The following is an 18821-nucleotide window of genomic DNA, read 5'->3' on the forward strand; positions in this document are numbered from 1 at the left end:
ATAGTGAACCTGATCCAGCAAGAAATCATCTGCTTAGAAGCAGGACACCCAATCTTGTTGGGATCATAAAGGACAAACAGACAGTCCGACTTTCTGTGACGAGAAGTTCTCTTCACATGAATCTTCTGTCAAAGTCAGAAAAATGTCTTAATGCACACTGCCATATTTGCACCGCACACTGGTCCGTGCTGCGCATGCGTACGCTCTCCCGTGGAAGCGCATACCCGCAATAGCGTGCACTCGCACGCGCAGTATGCGCATTTACGGTAGAGTTTATGTGATCGTAGCGTGCGACTCATTAGTTACAAATGTTCACAATTAATGTAGTTTATAGATCATGGTCCCTTTGATAGTTTCTGTAAGTTTGGTTAAAGTACAATGTCCCAGAGCTGAGGAATCCCTCTTTGCATCGTACGAAGGGTCTAACAGGAATCATACTGCAGTGTTTGGTACCCATCGGAAGAGTATTTAATTAGCAATATTCCGGTGTTGGTTTGGAGCGTATTAATCGCTCGTGCGAATAGTTATGGACATAAGAAGTTTATGTCCATTTCTATGATTTACACATACTCAGGTATGCGGCGGGAAACCCAGTTTCCCACCCACCTGAGCTGTTGGAAATCGTCACAGCCCACCTGTATGAATCACCCTATGACCTTTTGTTATGATGCAGGGCCGAATTCCTTCGGCCAATGGACAATGGGATTGTAGGGACTAGGAGATTGCATTGTGTGTGGGGCATAAATAGGCAGGCCGACCATATCCAAACTCACTCTCTCATCAACGGTTATCTGCTGATAATCGGGAGCTGGATATCGAGGCGCAGGCGATCATACCCTTTGTGCGTAAGTTCTCTCCATAATCATTGTCATTCTGCGAGCCAATTTCTCTCTCTCTCTCTCTATCTCTCTCTCTCCTCTTTTCTCTTAAATACCTTATAGTATTATAGTATTGTATTGTATTTCATTTAGGTCAGCATAGTATTGTCTTATTGTATTCATTGTTTAGTTCTGTGGTTAGGAGGTCTCTGTTATATTGTAGCGTATCATATGTACTGTTATCCCCTTTTACAAGTATATTAGATATAATACAGTTAATAGGCTTTGGAAACCTAAACCAGTATCTGTGTATTTACTATAGTGTTAAATGTTCACTTGAGCGTCGGTGACGCTCAAACAGCTTTGTAGGTAGTCAGGTTACACAAGGTTGCATTTACACCCTGTACTCACATTAAGGTATTCTGTGTATTTCATCGGTATAAGGTTTAACATAAAGGTATAGTGTTGTGAGCGTCTGCATCGCTGGTGACCTCCTCGTGGTCTCTAGCGTACGCTACGTTACAGCGAATCTTTCCCCTAGACATAACCAATAACGTGTCCTGTGATCACTAGGCCGTGAGCGAACGTGACGCTTGTGCGTCTCGCTTACCGCTGAGCGATCGTTACGCAAATAGCGTATCATTACGGTATTTCTTAAGCAAACAGCGTACAGTGTTCTTAGCTTCATAAAGGGTTGATTATACGACAAAGGAATTTAGCATTGTCAATTGCGGGCTCGTCCGGTCCTTTTCACATCTGCACTAGGTAGATCAGCAGACATTATCCCCCAGCAAAGGGTGGGAGGTTGTCTCGCAGTTGCTGACGGGATAAGCGTCTGCTTCGCTTAGGTAAAGAGTGCTGAAGGAATCCGGTAACCGGAAGTAAGAACAAAACGCTTGTGTTTTTTTTTTTAAACTTTATTTTTCTTTTGTCTCGCGTACGCACGCATATATCTGCATTTCTGTTTCATTTTCGTATATCACTATTCCTGTTTGCCAAATTTTATAGTTGATAGAAAGGGCTAAAAGGAGATTTGCTGTTATTTAATAAATAAAGGTAATAGTTAAAGTATAGAACAACACACGGCTTGTCCGAGAGACGAGGCAGCCAGTGTGCAGTGTGGATTGCGGTAGATGATCAGGGATCATCTACATTGATAAAATATATATTGTGTTACGGTGGATCCTTTGCATTGCGTACACGTGTCACTAACAAAGACTAGCGTACGCAATCCGAAAGGCAGACGCACGCAGCGTACATTACGCAACGTAGCGTCTGGTTACGCCCACGTAGCTCAAGTTGTGATAAAGTTGAAGTAGCGCAAAAGTGAAGTAGCGCAAAGGCGATAAGTAACGCACAGCGGTAGATAACGCGACGCGGTAAATAACGCAAATCTATTTTTGGAAAAATCTGAAATTTAGTTTAACAGATCCTGCTCCTAATTGGTAACACTCTTGGCCTGAAGACAATTTCTGCGCAGAAATAGACATAGAAACAAAGTGTACATGTGTTGAGTGAGTGTGTTTATACAATTTAAAAGGTGGAACCAAAAGGAAAGTCGAGTACTCGTCAAGGGACATACGTGTAAGTGACATATACGGTGGCTAGGGAGGCATCCCTGGTTAAAAATAATAATTTGAGCATTAGAGTATAGCGGACCATAAGGTAAAGGTAACAAGACCAGGAGGTCATAAGGTAACAAGACCAGGAGGTCATAAGGTAAAAAGGTCCGCTATAAAAGTCCAGTGGCACAACGCCTGGGGTGTTGGTGCAGAACCCATATAGGCCATACAAGCTCTGGCTGGAGGAATCACAGCCGGAAACATAGATTCCATTGATCTTTCAGTACATGACAAGTAGTGCTCGTGTACTGAACGATTGGACCGCACGTAATTGTGTGCAGTAGTTAATCTGACCTCATACCATTAGAGTAAAGAAGTCACAAACGCTATTTGTACACTCTGACGTGATTTGTGTAATTTTTTATTTTTTCGGGAAGAGAAGTTCGCTGGTCACTCAGGAACTATCTAACAACCCCAACGTTTACTGGAAAGAGTAAGTGTCCTGCGGGTATCCCTCATATGTTCCAGTAAACTGAAGGTTCCATAGGGGCCCTGTATCGAGTACGCCAGCACCATATCGGTGTGATCAGGTCGTATTGGTCGAGGTGGGCGAGTGAGTGGGGTACTCGGTAAACCGCCACCGCCGGCCTACTGCGGAGTAATTTGGTTGTCTGTAAAGGCTTGCTGAAAACCTTGATACAGAAAATCCAAGGAGGACTAAGCAACACCTACAGACGATGGGGGCCAGTTGCTCAGGTAGGGGGCGATCAACCCAGGTTCAGGTTGATTCGGAGGACCGACCAGTTGGGTCGGCAAGATATATAATGTGTGAAAAATACGGTAGTCACACAGAGGTTTTATGTGATGAATGGCAAAGAATGACTGTACAAGACAGGGACAAGTTCCCAAGAATAGGTAGCTTCAGTCCAGAGGTGTTACAAAATTTAAGGAGGAGGATATGTCTCGTAAAATCACCAAAGAGACGAATTCAGCATCATGATTATTTACAGTTATGGCACCAGGAAGGTGAGATACAGAGAGGTTTGGCTCTGGCGGCGGGATCTGGGGCAGTCAGGAAGTTGATTGCCACAGCTCCTCCTCCACCATACATTGCAGGAGAGAAGTTGATTGCGGAGAGAAACGCACTGGGTTGTAAAACACAAACTCTTAGTAACAATGTAAATGTAAATGATGTTAACCGAATAACTCATGCAAGTATTAACCCGTGCAAGTTGTACCCTGTTTTGAACCTTCCTCAGGAGTGTGAACAAGAAGACGATTCGGCAACAATTTCAGCGCTCTCTCTAGCGGCCACCATAGCAGAGACCACAGTAGGCACAGCACCACCCACGAGAGTAGTGAAGGCCCCTAGCGGAGGGATAGGTGAGGTCGTGTCAGCGGGTAAGTACGGCACCATGCACTACACTGAAACAATTGTACCACAAGTTGTAGAATCTACACAGAGTGAAGTTATAAGAGTTAATCCAGTTAAGGTGATAGTAGTTCCCAATGGGAAAACAGATGCATCAGGAGTCACACCCGTCAGGAACATTGCCATGTATTGCCCGTTAACTAGAATGGAATTAAGGACCATAGTGTCTGAATTCCCAGACCCCAGGAAGGATTTAGTGGCAAGCCAAAAATACATCAGGGATCTAGGAAACACTTTAGAGCCCAATAATAAGGATTGGCAGATAGTGTTAAGAGCTTGCTTACCTCCCAGTGTCGACTCAGTTAAATTCTTAGCTGACTGTCTATTAGATAAAGATGTACCACTTACAGATGTGTACGATCAGGATAATGTAAAAAGGATAAATTTGCAGCTAAAAGAATATTTCCCAGCCGTTGCTAAATGGAATAAACTATTCTCCATTAAACAAAAGGAGTCTGAAACGGCAGCAGAATATTTCCACCGGGCATTATCAGAAATGGCAAAATACACTGGTATAGAAGACATAAAGACCAACCCAAACCATCGAGAAGTAGCAGTATCTGTACTGATGGATGGTTTGAAAGAAACATTAAAGGCTAGGGTACAGACCACGCAACCATGTTGGCGAGGTCTGTCAGTGTCCACTTTGAGAGAGGCTGCTGTTGATCACGACAAAAACATCACTAGACACAGGGAGTCGCAAAGTGATAAGTTGATGTCCGTAAGTATACAGGCGCTGACCACAAGGCAGCCTGCGTATGTACCACCGAATCCTGTGGGTAAGGCAAGTGGAATAACATGTTTTTCTTGTAACAGACCAGGACATTTTGCACGAGAATGTAGAATAAAGAATGTACAAAGATCTTTTCAACCCCCTAGACAACAACACCACACACGACATTGGGAGCAGGGTCCACAGAGGCGGAGTTTTGAGCCACATACAGGGGAAACAAAAAGATATCCCCCGAACAGAGATTGGCATGCCTCTGGTAGTTCCCAGCTAACCCCCGCACAAGTAGTTGCTGCCAATGGGATTCAGGGAGGTCAGCATACCCAATAGGGGTGTGGCCATACCTGTAATCTGCAGCCGGTTAAATTGATTGCCAGTCTTGGAAGCGAACCAGAGATTGCAATCAATGTAGCCGGTAAAACTTTAAACTTTCTTGTAGACACAGGGGCGGCCAAGTCAGTGATCAATTCGACAGTGGGCATGAGAACCACTGGTAGGACAGTTCCAGCCATGGGAGTAACAGGAGTAGTCCAGCACTACCCTGTTAGCAAACCAGCCGAGATTACAATAGGGCCTTTGCATACCAAGCATTCCTTTTTGCTGGCTGCATCGGCACCAACCAATCTCCTGGGAAGAGACTTACTATGTAAAATGGGTTGTGTCATTTATTGTACTCCTGAAGGTGTATTCTTGGACATCCCTGAGAATCACGCTCAGGAAGTACGAGACATGTTAGACTCCCCATCAAAATTAATGTCACACACCATTATGACAAATAGGAACCCATCCCAGGTAGAAGAGATGACATCTCAGATACCAGAGTCACTTTGGACAAAAGATGGACAGGACACTGGATTAATGGCAAACGTAGCTCCAGTAGTAGTACAAGTAAAAGATGGTAGGATAGCTCCAAAAATCCCACAGTATCCTCTGAAGCCAGAGGTGGAGTTAGGAGTTTTTCCCGTAATAGAGCGCTTGCTACAACAGGGCATTCTAGTAAGAACGTCCAGCACAGCAAATAGTCCCATCTTCCCTGTTAAAAAGAGTGGGGGGAGGGGTTACAGGCTAGTGCAGGATCTAAGGGGGATTAACAAAATAGTCGAGAGTCAGTTCCCCGTAGTGCCTAATCCAGCTGTCATCCTAATGCAAATTCCTCCCACTGCCAAATTTTTCACTGTTATTGACCTCTGCTCCGCTTTCTTTTCGGTACCTCTGCACCCTGACAGCCAATATTTGTTTGCATTCACATACAGAGGAGTCCAATACACGTGGACTCGATTACCCCAAGGTTTCATAGACAGTCCAAGTATATTTTCTCAGGCTTTGCATGATTGTTTACAGTCTTTTCAACCAGAGACTGGATCAGTATTGATACAGTATGTGGATGATTTACTGCTGTGTTCAGATTCACTGGAAGCTTCCCTGAAGGATACGAAACAGCTCCTGTTTCATCTTTCAGACACAGGTCACAAAGTTTCCAAAGACAAGTTGCAATTATGCCAGACTAAGGTAAAATATTTGGGACACTGTCTAACACAAGGACTGAGACACCTGACCGCTGATAGAATCCAAGCCATTAGAGACATGACACTGCCACAAACCCAGCAACAGATCAGGACGTTTTTAGGAATGTGTGGGTATTGCCGTAATTGGATCCCAGGGTTTTCCATATTGGCACTACCTTTGCAGGAAATGGTCTCCTCAAACAAACCTGATCGGATTTCGCATACAGACGAATCTGAAACAGCATTTGAGAGACTCAAACAGTGTCTAACGCAGGCACCTGCACTAGGTATGCCAGACTATGGGAAACCCTTTGAACTATACGGAACAGAAAGTGCTGGGTGCGCAGCAGGTGTACTAACACAAAAACACGGTGACGCCAGCAGGCCAGTTGCATACTACAGCGCTCAGCTAGATACGGTAGCGCGGTCCCTCCCCACATGCTTGCGTAGCGTTGCAGCGATAGCATTGCTAGTGACGAAAAGCGAAGATGTCGTGCTAGGCCACAACCTCACAATCCATACACCACATGCGGTATCTGCCTTATTGAATTCTGCCCAAACCAGACACGTCTCATCAGCAAGGTTTACGAGATGGGAATTGGCATTAATGGCCCCCGTAAACATCACCATAAGGAGATGCAGTGCATTAAACCCTGCAACATATCTCCCAGGTGTGCCTGGACAGGCACAAAGGGTGGGAGGTGAGAGTGATGGGGAAGGAGGATTTAATGCAAAGGAAGATACACATGATTGTATGGAATATTTGACCCAAAATTTTACCGCAAGGCCTGACATCAGTGACAATCCACTAGAAGATGCAGAACTCACGTTCTACACGGACGGTAGTTGTCACAGACAGTCAGACTCGGGAGACTTGTGTACTGGATACGCAGTCGTAGATGACCAAGACACCATAGAAGCGGAACCACTAGGCCCACCTCACTCAGCCCAGGTTGCTGAACTGGTCGCCCTAACCAGAGCATGTGAATTGGCTAAGGGAAAGTCTGCCAATATCTACACCGATTCCAGATACGCGTTCGGGGTAGTCCATGATTTCGGAGCCCTATGGCGGCTCAGAAACTTCATGACGGCAGCTGGCACACCGATAGCGCATGCAGCTCATATAAAAAGGCTTCTAACAGCGATACAGGAACCCGACAGAGTGGCTGTTATCAAATGTAAAGCACATACATATAGCCAAGACCCAGTATCCCTTGGTAACAGCCGAGCAGACGAAGCCGCAAAGCTTGCAGCTGCTACCCCCATACAGACAGACGCCACACAGTTGATGGTATTTAATACCATCAACACACAAAAGTTGTGTGAAATGCAGAATTTGTGTTCCACTCAGGAGAGAGCAGTCTGGAGGGCAAAGGGATATGGCCAGGAGTCCTCAGGGCTCTGGACGGATGGACATGGTAAACCAGTGGCCCCCAGGGCATACCTTCCGTGTCTGGCTGAAGCAGCTCACGGGCTGACTCATCTAGGCAAGGAGGGGATGTGCAAATTGGTAAGAGCATACTGGTGTGCCCCAGGATTCTCCTCTCATGCTAGTAAAAGAGCAATGTCATGCCTTACCTGTCTGAGAAAGAATATTGGAAAGGCAATACCTACAGAACCATCCCATATCCCACCTGCCGGCGGCCCTTTCCAAGTAATACAAATTGACTTCATTCAATTGCCCCCATGTAGAAATTTAAAGTATGTACTTGTTTGTATAGATGTTTTCTCGAATTGGGTCGAAGCTTTTCCAGCAGCTACAAATACCGCTATGTTTACAGCTAAGAAAATTGTGCAGGAATTTGTATGTAGATATGGTATCCCTAGAATCATTGAAAGTGATAGGGGTACCCATTTTACAGGTGATGTCTTCCAAGGAATGTGTAAGTTGATGGGAATTGATAGTAAGCTGCACACTCCGTACCGTCCACAGGCGAGTGCGAAGGTCGAAAGAGTGAACAGCACTATTAAAAATAAATTGAGTAAAGTAATGGCAGAGACAGGATTGACGTGGCCAGAAGCTTTACCCATTGTTTTGTATAGTATCAGAACCACTCCCAGGTCCCCTCTTAATCTGTCTCCTTTTGAAATTCTGTTTGGTCGACAACCGCATGTCATGATTAACCCTCAGGATGATTTGAAATGTAACAATGAAGTAACTGTAAAGTACTTAATTAATATGAGTAAACAGTTGAGGAATCAAAATGATAATCTGAAGTTGGTTATTCCTGATTTACCAGATAGTAATTGTCATGACATTGAACCTGGGGATTATGTAATGATACGAAATTTTCTACGCTCAGGTTGTCTTATTGATAGATGGGAAGGACCATACCAGGTCTTATTGACTAGCACCACAGCATTGAAGGTTGCTGAGAGAGAGACTTGGGTCCATTCATCCCACTGCAAGAAGGTTGCTGATCCAGAGAAGTCCCGTGATAAGGAACAGACGGTAGAAGTTGTATCACTGGAGTGTCTGTTCCAGGAGGACTGAGGCGGCACCTGAGCCTTGAAGACCGGAAGCAGTTGTCGACTCCCCTCTCCCTTTTATTGTTTTTCCCCACTTCCCATCCCCTCTCCCTTAAAATTTCTGTTTCCCCCTTCTCATTCTTCTCTATTTTCTCCTCAAAGATGGACTTGCCCCAAGAGACTGTAATCCGGATTTTGATGTTAACCATGATGTTGACCAGAGCAGTCTGTTCCGGCGAGAGTACCATAGAGGTCGAGAGAGGTTCTGGAATGGGTTCCGATTATGATGATGGAGGCGTAGTTTTCCAAGATCAACCAATCCAACAAGCAAAGGCGAGTATCAGAAAACGATCCGATAGAAGAAATTGTGATGGATTGTTAGCTGAAGAAAATTGTATCTGTAGGCTCTGTGATAATCTGGTTGAAGATGGATGCATAAAGAAATGCCAATCTAGTTTTAATATCCATATGGACCGGCATCCATTGAGTGACTATCACTCTCTAGTGGGTAACGTGTTGAACCAAACAGATTGTTGGGTATGCTCTCAAGTACCTCAGGGTCACAGCAAATCAGGGCTAGTACCATTTCCTTTAACGTTAGGGGAGGTACTTGAGCTAAGTGGTGGGAGACCGGTGGACCGGAGGTTTAATATCTCCAGCCCTCCTAGTTTGAAGCTCCACCAGTACCATGTGGATAGGTCCCTCTTATGTTTTAACATCTCCAATCCTAGAAAACCGGGAAATTGGGAAGTGTCATGGAGCAACCTTACCATGACCTTTTCACACAGAGCAGATAGAATGCCTACAGATACAGAGCTCGTACGCCACATAGCCAGTAGAGGGAAATCTTTTCGGTATCGATATACCTTAGGAAATAGGATTACTAGAGTTGGAGAGGTATCACCAGGATACTGTGCACATATCGTACAAACTGATACGTGTATTAGACAGATGGAAGAATTAGGGTCAGGAGATTTCACCTGGAAGGTTTGTAACATGGTCATGTCCTTCTCCGTCCCTTATGTTCTCCCCGATGATGCATATTTCATATGCGGGAGAAAGGCGTACAAGTGGCTTGCCCCAAACTCTGAAGGATTGTGTTATATTGGAAAAGTATTGCCTGAAGTGATGACTGTAACACATGACAAAATGAAGGACATACACCGTGGTGCCCAAGCTCCTTATACTCACACTCACTACGAACACCGAGTTAAAAGACAACTGTCAGAAAGGTTAGAGCATCCGGCCTCTGATCTTATCCATGAATCCACCGGGATTCAGGTTCTGGTAGCGTTAGATTTCACTCGTACCGCTCGAGGAGTGATGAATTATAGATACATTTCCGCACTCGCCAATTTGTTAGATAATATCACTGAAATGTATGATGACACGTTTAGATATACTGGAAGAGAACTCCAAGCTTACAAAACAGAACTAGTTCAGCATAGGATGGTTCTTAATTACCTTACAGCAGTAACAGGCGGATATTGTGTTACATTGGCAACACAGTACGGCATAAAGTGTTGCACGTATATCACAAATAGCACCGAGGATCCGGTAGAGGTCATAGACCAAAAGATGGACGATATTCTGCAATTAAAGTGGGAATTTCGTCGAAAACACAATCTCACCCTTGCTGCTGTAGGTAATGAGCTGACTGGTTGGGTGTCATGGTTGAACCCGCGAAATTGGTTCTCCGGTTTGGGAGACTGGGCTCAAGGAGTCATAATGGATGTTGGAAAGTTTCTCCTATGTATCTTGGGTGTCGTTATATCTATTGGATTGATATTTAGATGCGGTCAGGCTTTAATGAGGTGCAAACAAAGTACAAAAGTGATGAGCTTGAGGAGCGAGGAAACTGTAATTAACCTGGATTTGATTTATGACCCAATGCTAGAAACCATGACGTAATGATGTAATGAGTATACGGTCCGTCTTTCACCCATTTCTATGTTTTCCTCCGAGGTACAAAGACCCACGTAGACGAAGGATTTGATGAGCCAAGGGGCCGACAACGGAAAGATGGAAAGAAGAAGAGCAGACGACCTGATATACAAGATTTTGATGGACAATGCCATGGGTACCCCAGTTTCCCTAGGAACTTTTAAATCACGCTAGCCCAACATTTTTTGTAAATCCATGGACGTTGTTTGCTTTACTCACGATTTATGAGCAAAAGCACAAAGAAGAAGACTCCAATCAACCGACACCAATCAAGACCTCAATCGACAGATGTACATTTCCCTGACATAGAATATCATTGCATTTTCCATAAGTGTTCTTTATCTTCATCTCTACAACCCTCAGGTAATGACACACATAGTCGATAGGGAATACAGGCACCGATATCAGCAACCACATACCTCCCCCATTCATGTATCATCAACTAAAATGTGCATCCCCATTTTGTTACAACTGTAAGCCGAAATGAGCTCGGTAGAGTTTGACAGCCCATCCACAGACCCTTAGTACGGGATAAGAAGGAATTCAAATGTATACTTCGCAATACCTCGAAGCTTGATTTACCACACGTACGGCACGATGATACATGACCCTCCAAACATGGACTCATACACACATGCTTCTGCTTTCTCACTAGGTCATACCCTCTTCACACCTACTCCATTCTTCTTCCTTTCCCCACCATGGAAATCAATTAACCCCTGACTTACATTTTTCTCCTTAAATATTTTGTGGCAGTTATTATTGACTGCCAAAGGGTGGACTGTCAAAGTCAGAAAAATGTCTTAATGCACACTGCCATATTTGCACCGCACACTGGTCCGTGCTGCGCATGCGTACGCTCTCCCGTGGAAGCGCATACCCGCAATAGCGTGCACTCGCACGCGCAGTATGCGCATTTACGGTAGAGTTTATGTGATCGTAGCGTGCGACTCATTAGTTACAAATGTTCACAATTAATGTAGTTTATAGATCATGGTCCCTTTGATAGTTTCTGTAAGTTTGGTTAAAGTACAATGTCCCAGAGCTGAGGAATCCCTCTTTGCATCGTACGAAGGGTCTAACAGGAATCATACTGCAGTGTTTGGTACCCATCGGAAGAGTATTTAATTAGCAATATTCCGGTGTTGGTTTGGAGCGTATTAATCGCTCGTGCGAATAGTTATGGACATAAGAAGTTTATGTCCATTTCTATGATTTACACATACTCAGGTATGCGGCGGGAAACCCAGTTTCCCACCCACCTGAGCTGTTGGAAATCGTCACAGCCCACCTGTATGAATCACCCTATGACCTTTTGTTATGATGCAGGGCCGAATTCCTTCGGCCAATGGACAATGGGATTGTAGGGACTAGGAGATTGCATTGTGTGTGGGGCATAAATAGGCAGGCCGACCATATCCAAACTCACTCTCTCATCAACGGTTATCTGCTGATAATCGGGAGCTGGATATCGAGGCGCAGGCGATCATACCCTTTGTGCGTAAGTTCTCTCCATAATCATTGTCATTCTGCGAGCCAATTTCTCTCTCTCTCTCTCTCTCTATCTCTCTCTCTCCTCTTTTCTCTTAAATACCTTATAGTATTGTATTGTATTTCATTTAGGTCAGCATAGTATTGTCTTATTGTATTCATTGTTTAGTTCTGTGGTTAGGAGGTCTCTGTTATATTGTAGCGTATCATATGTACTGTTATCCCCTTTTACAAGTATATTAGATATAATACAGTTAATAGGCTTTGGAAACCTAAACCAGTATCTGTGTATTTACTATAGTGTTAAATGTTCACTTGAGCGTCGGTGACGCTCAAACAGCTTTGTAGGTAGTCAGGTTACACAAGGTTGCATTTACACCCTGTACTCACATTAAGGTATTCTGTGTATTTCATCGGTATAAGGTTTAACATAAAGGTATAGTGTTGTGAGCGTCTGCATCGCTGGTGACCTCCTCGTGGTCTCTAGCGTACGCTACGTTACAGCGAATCTTTCCCCTAGACATAACCAATAACGTGTCCTGTGATCACTAGGCCGTGAGCGAACGTGACGCTTGTGCGTCTCGCTTACCGCTGAGCGATCGTTACGCAAATAGCGTATCATTACGGTATTTCTTAAGTAAACAGCGTACAGTGTTCTTAGCTTCATAAAGGGTTGATTATACGACAAAGGAATTTAGCATTGTCACTTCAAAGCCCTCACAACATCCAAGGACTTTGAGGTAATTGAGGAGTCAGTAGCCACTGGCACCACAGTAGGTTGGTTGATATGAAAAGCCGACACAACCTTTGGAAGAAACTGCTGATGCGTCCTGAGGTCAGCTCTATCTTCATGGAAAATCAAGTAGGGGCTCTTGCAGGACAATGCCCCCAATTCTGACACACGTCTAGCAGATGCCAATGCCAACAGTGTGACAGCCTTCCAAGTAAGAAACTTGACTTCAGCCTCCTGTAAAGGTTCGAACCAATCCGATTGCAGGAACTGCAGCACCACGTTAAGATCCCAAGGTGCCATAGGAGGCACAAAGGGAGGTTGGAAGTGCAGAATCCCTTTCAGGAAAGTCTGAACCTCAGGAAGGGCAGCCAATTGATTCTGGAAGAAAATGGACAAGCCCGAAATCTAGACTTTTAGGGAGCGCAGGCCCACATCCATTCCTGCTTGCAGGGAGAGGAAAAACCGCCCAAGTTGAAATTCTATCGTAGGAAACTTCTTGGATTCACACCAAGACACATACTTTTTCCAAATACTATGGTAAGGTCTTGACGTTACTCTCTTCCTAGCCCGTATCGGGGTAGGAATAACCTTGATCGGAATGCCCTTCCGAGTTAAGATTTGGTGTTCAACCTCCATGCTGTCAAACATAGCCATTGTAAGTCTTGATAAGCGAACGGCCCATGTTGCAGAAGGTCCTCTCGAAGAGGACTCTGATCTTCCAGTAGTAACTCCAGAAGATCCGCGTACCAAGCCCTTCTTGCCCAGCCCGGAGCAATGAGGATCGCCTGAACTCTTGTTCTTTTGATTAGTTTGCGAATCCTTGGGATGAGCAGGAGTGGAGGGAATACGTACTCTGACTTGAACACCCACGGAGTTACCAGGGCGTCCACTGCCACTGCCTGTGGATCCCTCGACCTGGAACAGTACCGCCGAAGTTTCTTGTTGAGGCGTGAGGCCATCATGTCTATTTGAGGTACGCCCCAAAGACTTGTCACCTCTGCAAACACCTCTGGGTGTAGGCCCCACTCCCCCGGATAGAGATCGTGTCTGCTGAGGAAGTCCGCTTCCCAGTTGTCCACTCCTGGAATGAAGATTGCGGACAGCGCCGCCGCGTGTCTCCTCCCAGAGGATGATTCTTGTTACCTCTGACATTGCAGCTCTGCTCTTCGTTCGGCCCTGCCTGTTTATGTAGGACACAGCTGTGACGTTGTCCGACTGAACCTGAATGGCTCGATCTTGCAGAAGATGTGCATTCTGGAACTAAGGGTACAACGGTCTTCTACAGGCGGTAGTTCCAGAATGTTTATTGGAAGAATGGATTCTAGACTTGACCACCTTCCCTCGAAGGTTTCCCCTTGGGCGACTGCTCCCAAACCTCTGAGACTTGCATCCGTGGTTAGAAGAATCCAATTCTGAATCCCGAACCTGCGGCCCTTTAGTAGGTGAGAGGTTTGCAGCCACCAGAGGAGCGAGAGTCTGGTTTTCGGAGACAGACGTATCCTCTGGTGCATGTGAAGTAGAGATCCCGACCATTTGTCCAGGAGATCCAGTTGGAAGGACTGTGCATGAAATCTTCCGTACTGTAGAGCCTCGTAAGAGGCAACCATCTTCCCCAGAAGGCGAATGCACTGATGAACTGATACCCAGGTTGGCTTCAAGACATCCCGGACCATTGATTGTATCACCAACGCTTTCTCCACCGGTAGAAACACCTTCTGCACTTCCGTGTCGAGGATCATCCCTAGAAAAGACAATCTCCTTGTCTGCTCCAAATGTGACTTTGGAAGATTCAGGATCCAGCCATGATCCCGGAGTACTCGAGTTGTGAGAGCAATGTTCTGTAACATTTGCTCTGACGTCCTAGTGGATGCTGGGTACTCCGTAAGGACCATGGGGAATAGACGGGCTCCGCAGGAGACTGGGCACTCTTAAAAGAAAGATTAGGTACTATATCTGGTGTGCACTGGCTCCTCCCTCTATGCCCCTCCTCCAGACCTCAGTTAGAATCTGTGCCCAGCCAGAGCTGGATGCATTCTAGTGGCTCTCCTGAGCTTCTTAGAAAAGAAAGTATTTGTTAGGTTTTTTATTTTCAGTGAGATCTGCTGGCAACAGACTCACTGCTATGAGGGACTGAGGGGAGAGAAGCAAACCTACCTGCTTGCAGCTAGCTTGTGCTTCTAAGGCTACTGGACACCATTATTTCCAGAGGGATCGAATACAGGGCCCGACCTCGATCGTCCGGAGCCGCACCGCCGTCCCCCTTCCAGAGCCAGAAGACTGAAGAACCAGAAGAAAAACGGCGGCTGAAGACTCCGGTCTTCAATAAGGTAGCGCACAGCACTGCAGCTGTGCGCCATTGCTCCCACAGCACACCACACGCTCCGGTCACTGGTGGGTGCAGGGCGCTGGGGAGGGGGGGGGGGGCGCCCTGGGCTGCAATAAGTATACCTTTGGCAAAATTGCACATAATACAGTTATAAACTGTATATGTGCCTAATCCCCCGCCATTAACATTAAAAAAGCGGGAGAAGCCCGCCGTGGAGAGGGCGGGGCTATCTCCCTCAGCACACCGGCGCCATTTTCTCTTCACAGCTCCGCTGGAAGGACGCTCCCCAGGCTCTCCCCTGCAGTATACACTACAAGAAGGGTAAAAAAGAGAGGGGGGGGCACATAAATTTAGACGCAATATTGTGTATATAAGCAGCTATTGGGAAAAATCACTCAGTAATAGTGTTAATCCCTGTGTTATATAGCGCTGTGGTGTGTGCTGGCATACTCTCTCTCTGTCTCCCCAAAGGACTTTGTGGGGTCCTGTCCTCAGTCAGAGCATTCCCTGTGTGTGTGCGGTGTGGCGGTACGGCTGTGTCGACATGTTTGATGAGGAGGGTTACGTGGAGGCGGAGCAAGAGCCGATAAGTGTGATGTCGCCCCCTACGGGGCCGACACTGAAGTGGATGGATATGTGGAAGGTATTAACCGACAGTGTCAACTCCTTACATAAAAGGTTCGATGACGTAACCGCCATGGGAAAGCCGGCATCTCAGCCCGCGCCTGCCCAGGCGTATCAGGGGCTCATAAACGCCCGCTAGCTCAGATGGCAGACACAGATGTCGACACGGAGTCTGACTCCAGTGTCGACGAGGATGAGACAAATGTACAGTCCACAAGGGCCATCCGATGCATGATTACGGCAATGAAAGATATATTGCACATTTCTGACATAAACCCGGTTACCACAAAAAAGGGTATTTTGTTTGGGGAGAAAAAGCAGCCAGTGACTTTTCCCCCATCTGATGAGTTAAATGAATTGTGTGAAGAAGCGTGGTGTTCCCCAGATAAGAAACTAGTGATTTCTAAGCGGTTACTGATGGCGTACCCCTTCCCGTCAACGGATAGGTTACGCTGGGAGACATCCCCTAGGGTGGACAAGGTGCTCACACGCTTATCAAAAAGGGTGGCACTGCCGTCTCAGGATACAACCACCCTAAAGGAACCTGCAGATAGAAAGCAGGAGGCTATCCTGAAGTCTGTGTATACACACTCAGGTACTAGACTGAGACCTGCAATTGCGTCAGCATGGATGTGTAGTGCTGCAGCAGCATGGTCTGATACCCTGTCAGACAACATTGATACCCTAGACAGGGATACTATTTTGCTAACTATAGAGCATATAAAGGACGTCGTCCTATATATGAGGGATGCACAGAGGGACATTTGCCGGCTGGCATCTAGAATTAGTGCAATGTCCATTTCTGCCAGGAGAGTATTATGGACTCTGCAGTGGACAGGTGACGCTGATTCAAAAAGGCACATGGAGGTTTTGCCTTATAAGGGTGAGGAATTATTTGGGGACGGTCTCTCGGACCTCGTATGCACAGCAACAGCTGGGAAGTCGACTTTTTTACCTCAGGTTCCCTCACAGCCTAAGAAAGCACCGTATTACCAAGTACAGTCCTTTCGGCCCCAGAAGGGCAAGCGAGTTAGAGGCGCGTCCTTTCTGCCCAGAGGCAAAGGTAGAGTGAAAAAGCTGCAACATACAGCCAGTTCCCAGGAACAAAAGTCCTCCCCCGCTTCCTCTAAGTCCACCGCATGACGCTGGGGCTCCACAGCCGGAGCCAGGTGTGGTGGAGGCCCGTCTCAGGAACTTCAGCGACCAGTGGGCTCGCTCACAGGTTGATTCCTGGATTCTACAAGTGGTATCTCAGGGGTACAAGCTGGAATTCGAGACGTCTCCCCCTCGCCGTTTCCTCAAATCTGCCTTGCCAACAACTCCCCCAGACAGGGAGGCAGTGCTGGAGGCGATTCACAAGCTGTATTCTCAGCAGGTGATAATCAAGGTACCCCTCCTTCAACAAGGACGGGGTTACTATTCCACAATGTTTGTGGTACCGAAACTGGACGGTTCGGTGAGACCCATTTTAAATTTGAAATCCTTGAACACTTATATAAGAAGGTTCAAGTTCAAGATGGAATCGCTCAGGGCGGTTATTGCAAGCCTGGACGAAGGGGATTACATGGTATCACTGGACATCAAGGATGCTTACCTGCATGTCCCCATTTACCCTCCTCACCAGGAGTACCTCAGATTTGTGGTACAGGACTGTCATTACCAATTCCAGACGTTGCCGTTTGGTCTGTCCACGGCACCGAGGGTATTTACCAAGGTAATGGCCGAAATGATGATACTCCTTCGAAAGAAGGGAGTTATAATTATCCCGTACTTGGACGATCTCCTGATAAAGACGAGGTCCAAAGAGCAGTTGCTAATCAGCGTAGCACTTTCTCAGGAAGTGCTGCATCAGCACGGCTGGATTCTGAATATCCCAAAGTCACAGCTGATTCCTGCGACGCGTCTGCTGTTCCTGGGTATGATTCTAGACACAGAACAGAAGAAGGTGTTTCTCCCGGAGGAGAAGGCCCAGGAATTATCATCTCTGGTCAGGGACCTCCTGAAACCAAAACAGGTGTCGGTGCATCACTGCACGCGAATCCTGGGAAAGATGGTAGCTTCTTACGAAGCGATTCCCTTCGGCAGGTTCCATGCAAGGATCTTCCAGTGGGATCTATTGGACAATTGGTCCGGATCGTATCTTCAAATGCATCAGCTGATCACCCTGTCCCCGAGGGCGAGGGTGTCTCTGCTGTGGTGGCTGCAGAGTGCTCATCTTCTCGAAGGCCGCAGATTCGGCATACAGGACTGGGTCCTGGTGACCACGGATGCAAGCCTACAAGGTTGGGGGGCAGTCACTCAGGGAAGAAACTTCCAAGGACAATGGTTGAGTCAGGAAACTTCCCTACACATAAATATTCTGGAGCTAAGGGCCATTTACAATGCCCTGAGTCAAGCAGAATCCCTGCTTTAAAACCAACCGGTGCTGATTCAGTCAGACAACATCACGGCAGTCGCCCATGTAAATCGATAGGGCGGCACAAGAAGCAGGATGGCAATGGCAGAAGCCACAAGGATTCTTCGATGGGCGGAGAATCACGTGCTAGCACTGTCAGCAGTGTTCATTCCGGGAGTGGACAACTAGGAAGCAGCCTTCCTCAGCAGACACGACCTCCACCCGGGAGAGTGGGGACTTCACCCAGAAGTCTTCAAGCTGATTGTAAACCGTTGGGAACGACCACAGGTGGACATGATGGCGTCCCGCCTCAACTAAAAGCTAAAAAGATATTGTGCCAGGTCAAGGGACCCTCAGGCGATAGCTGTGGACGCTTTAGTGACACCTTGGGTGTACCAGTCGGTTTATGTGTTCCCTCCTCTTCCTCTTATACCCAAGGTACTGAGGATAATAAGAAAGAGAGGAGTAAGGACTATACTCATCGTTTCGGACTGGCCATGAAGAACTTGGTACCCGGAACTTCAAGAAATGATCTCAGAGGACCCATGGCCTCTGCCGCTCCGACAGGACCTGCTGCAGCAGGGACCCTGTCTGTTCCAAGACTTTCCACGCCTGCGTTTGACGGCATGGCGGTTGAACGCCGGATCCTAAGGGAAAAGGGCATTCTAGAGGAAGTCTTTCCTACGCTGATAAAAGCTAGGAAGGACGTGACAGCAAAACATTATCACCGCATATGGTGAAAATATGTTGCTTGGTGTGAGGCCAGAAAGGCCCCAACAGAGGAATTTCAGC

General features: G+C 46.5%; 1 protein-coding gene across 1 annotated transcript in view; it reads left to right on the top strand.

The window, feature by feature from the left end:
• LOC134991139 (zinc finger protein OZF-like) overlaps positions 1-18821 on the top strand; it is a 50550-nt gene that overhangs the window by 24794 nt on the left and 6935 nt on the right. The window lies entirely within an intron of this gene.

This window comes from Pseudophryne corroboree, unplaced genomic scaffold (genome assembly GCF_028390025.1).
Source record: "Pseudophryne corroboree isolate aPseCor3 unplaced genomic scaffold, aPseCor3.hap2 scaffold_1205, whole genome shotgun sequence".
NCBI lineage: Eukaryota > Metazoa > Chordata > Amphibia > Anura > Myobatrachidae > Pseudophryne > Pseudophryne corroboree.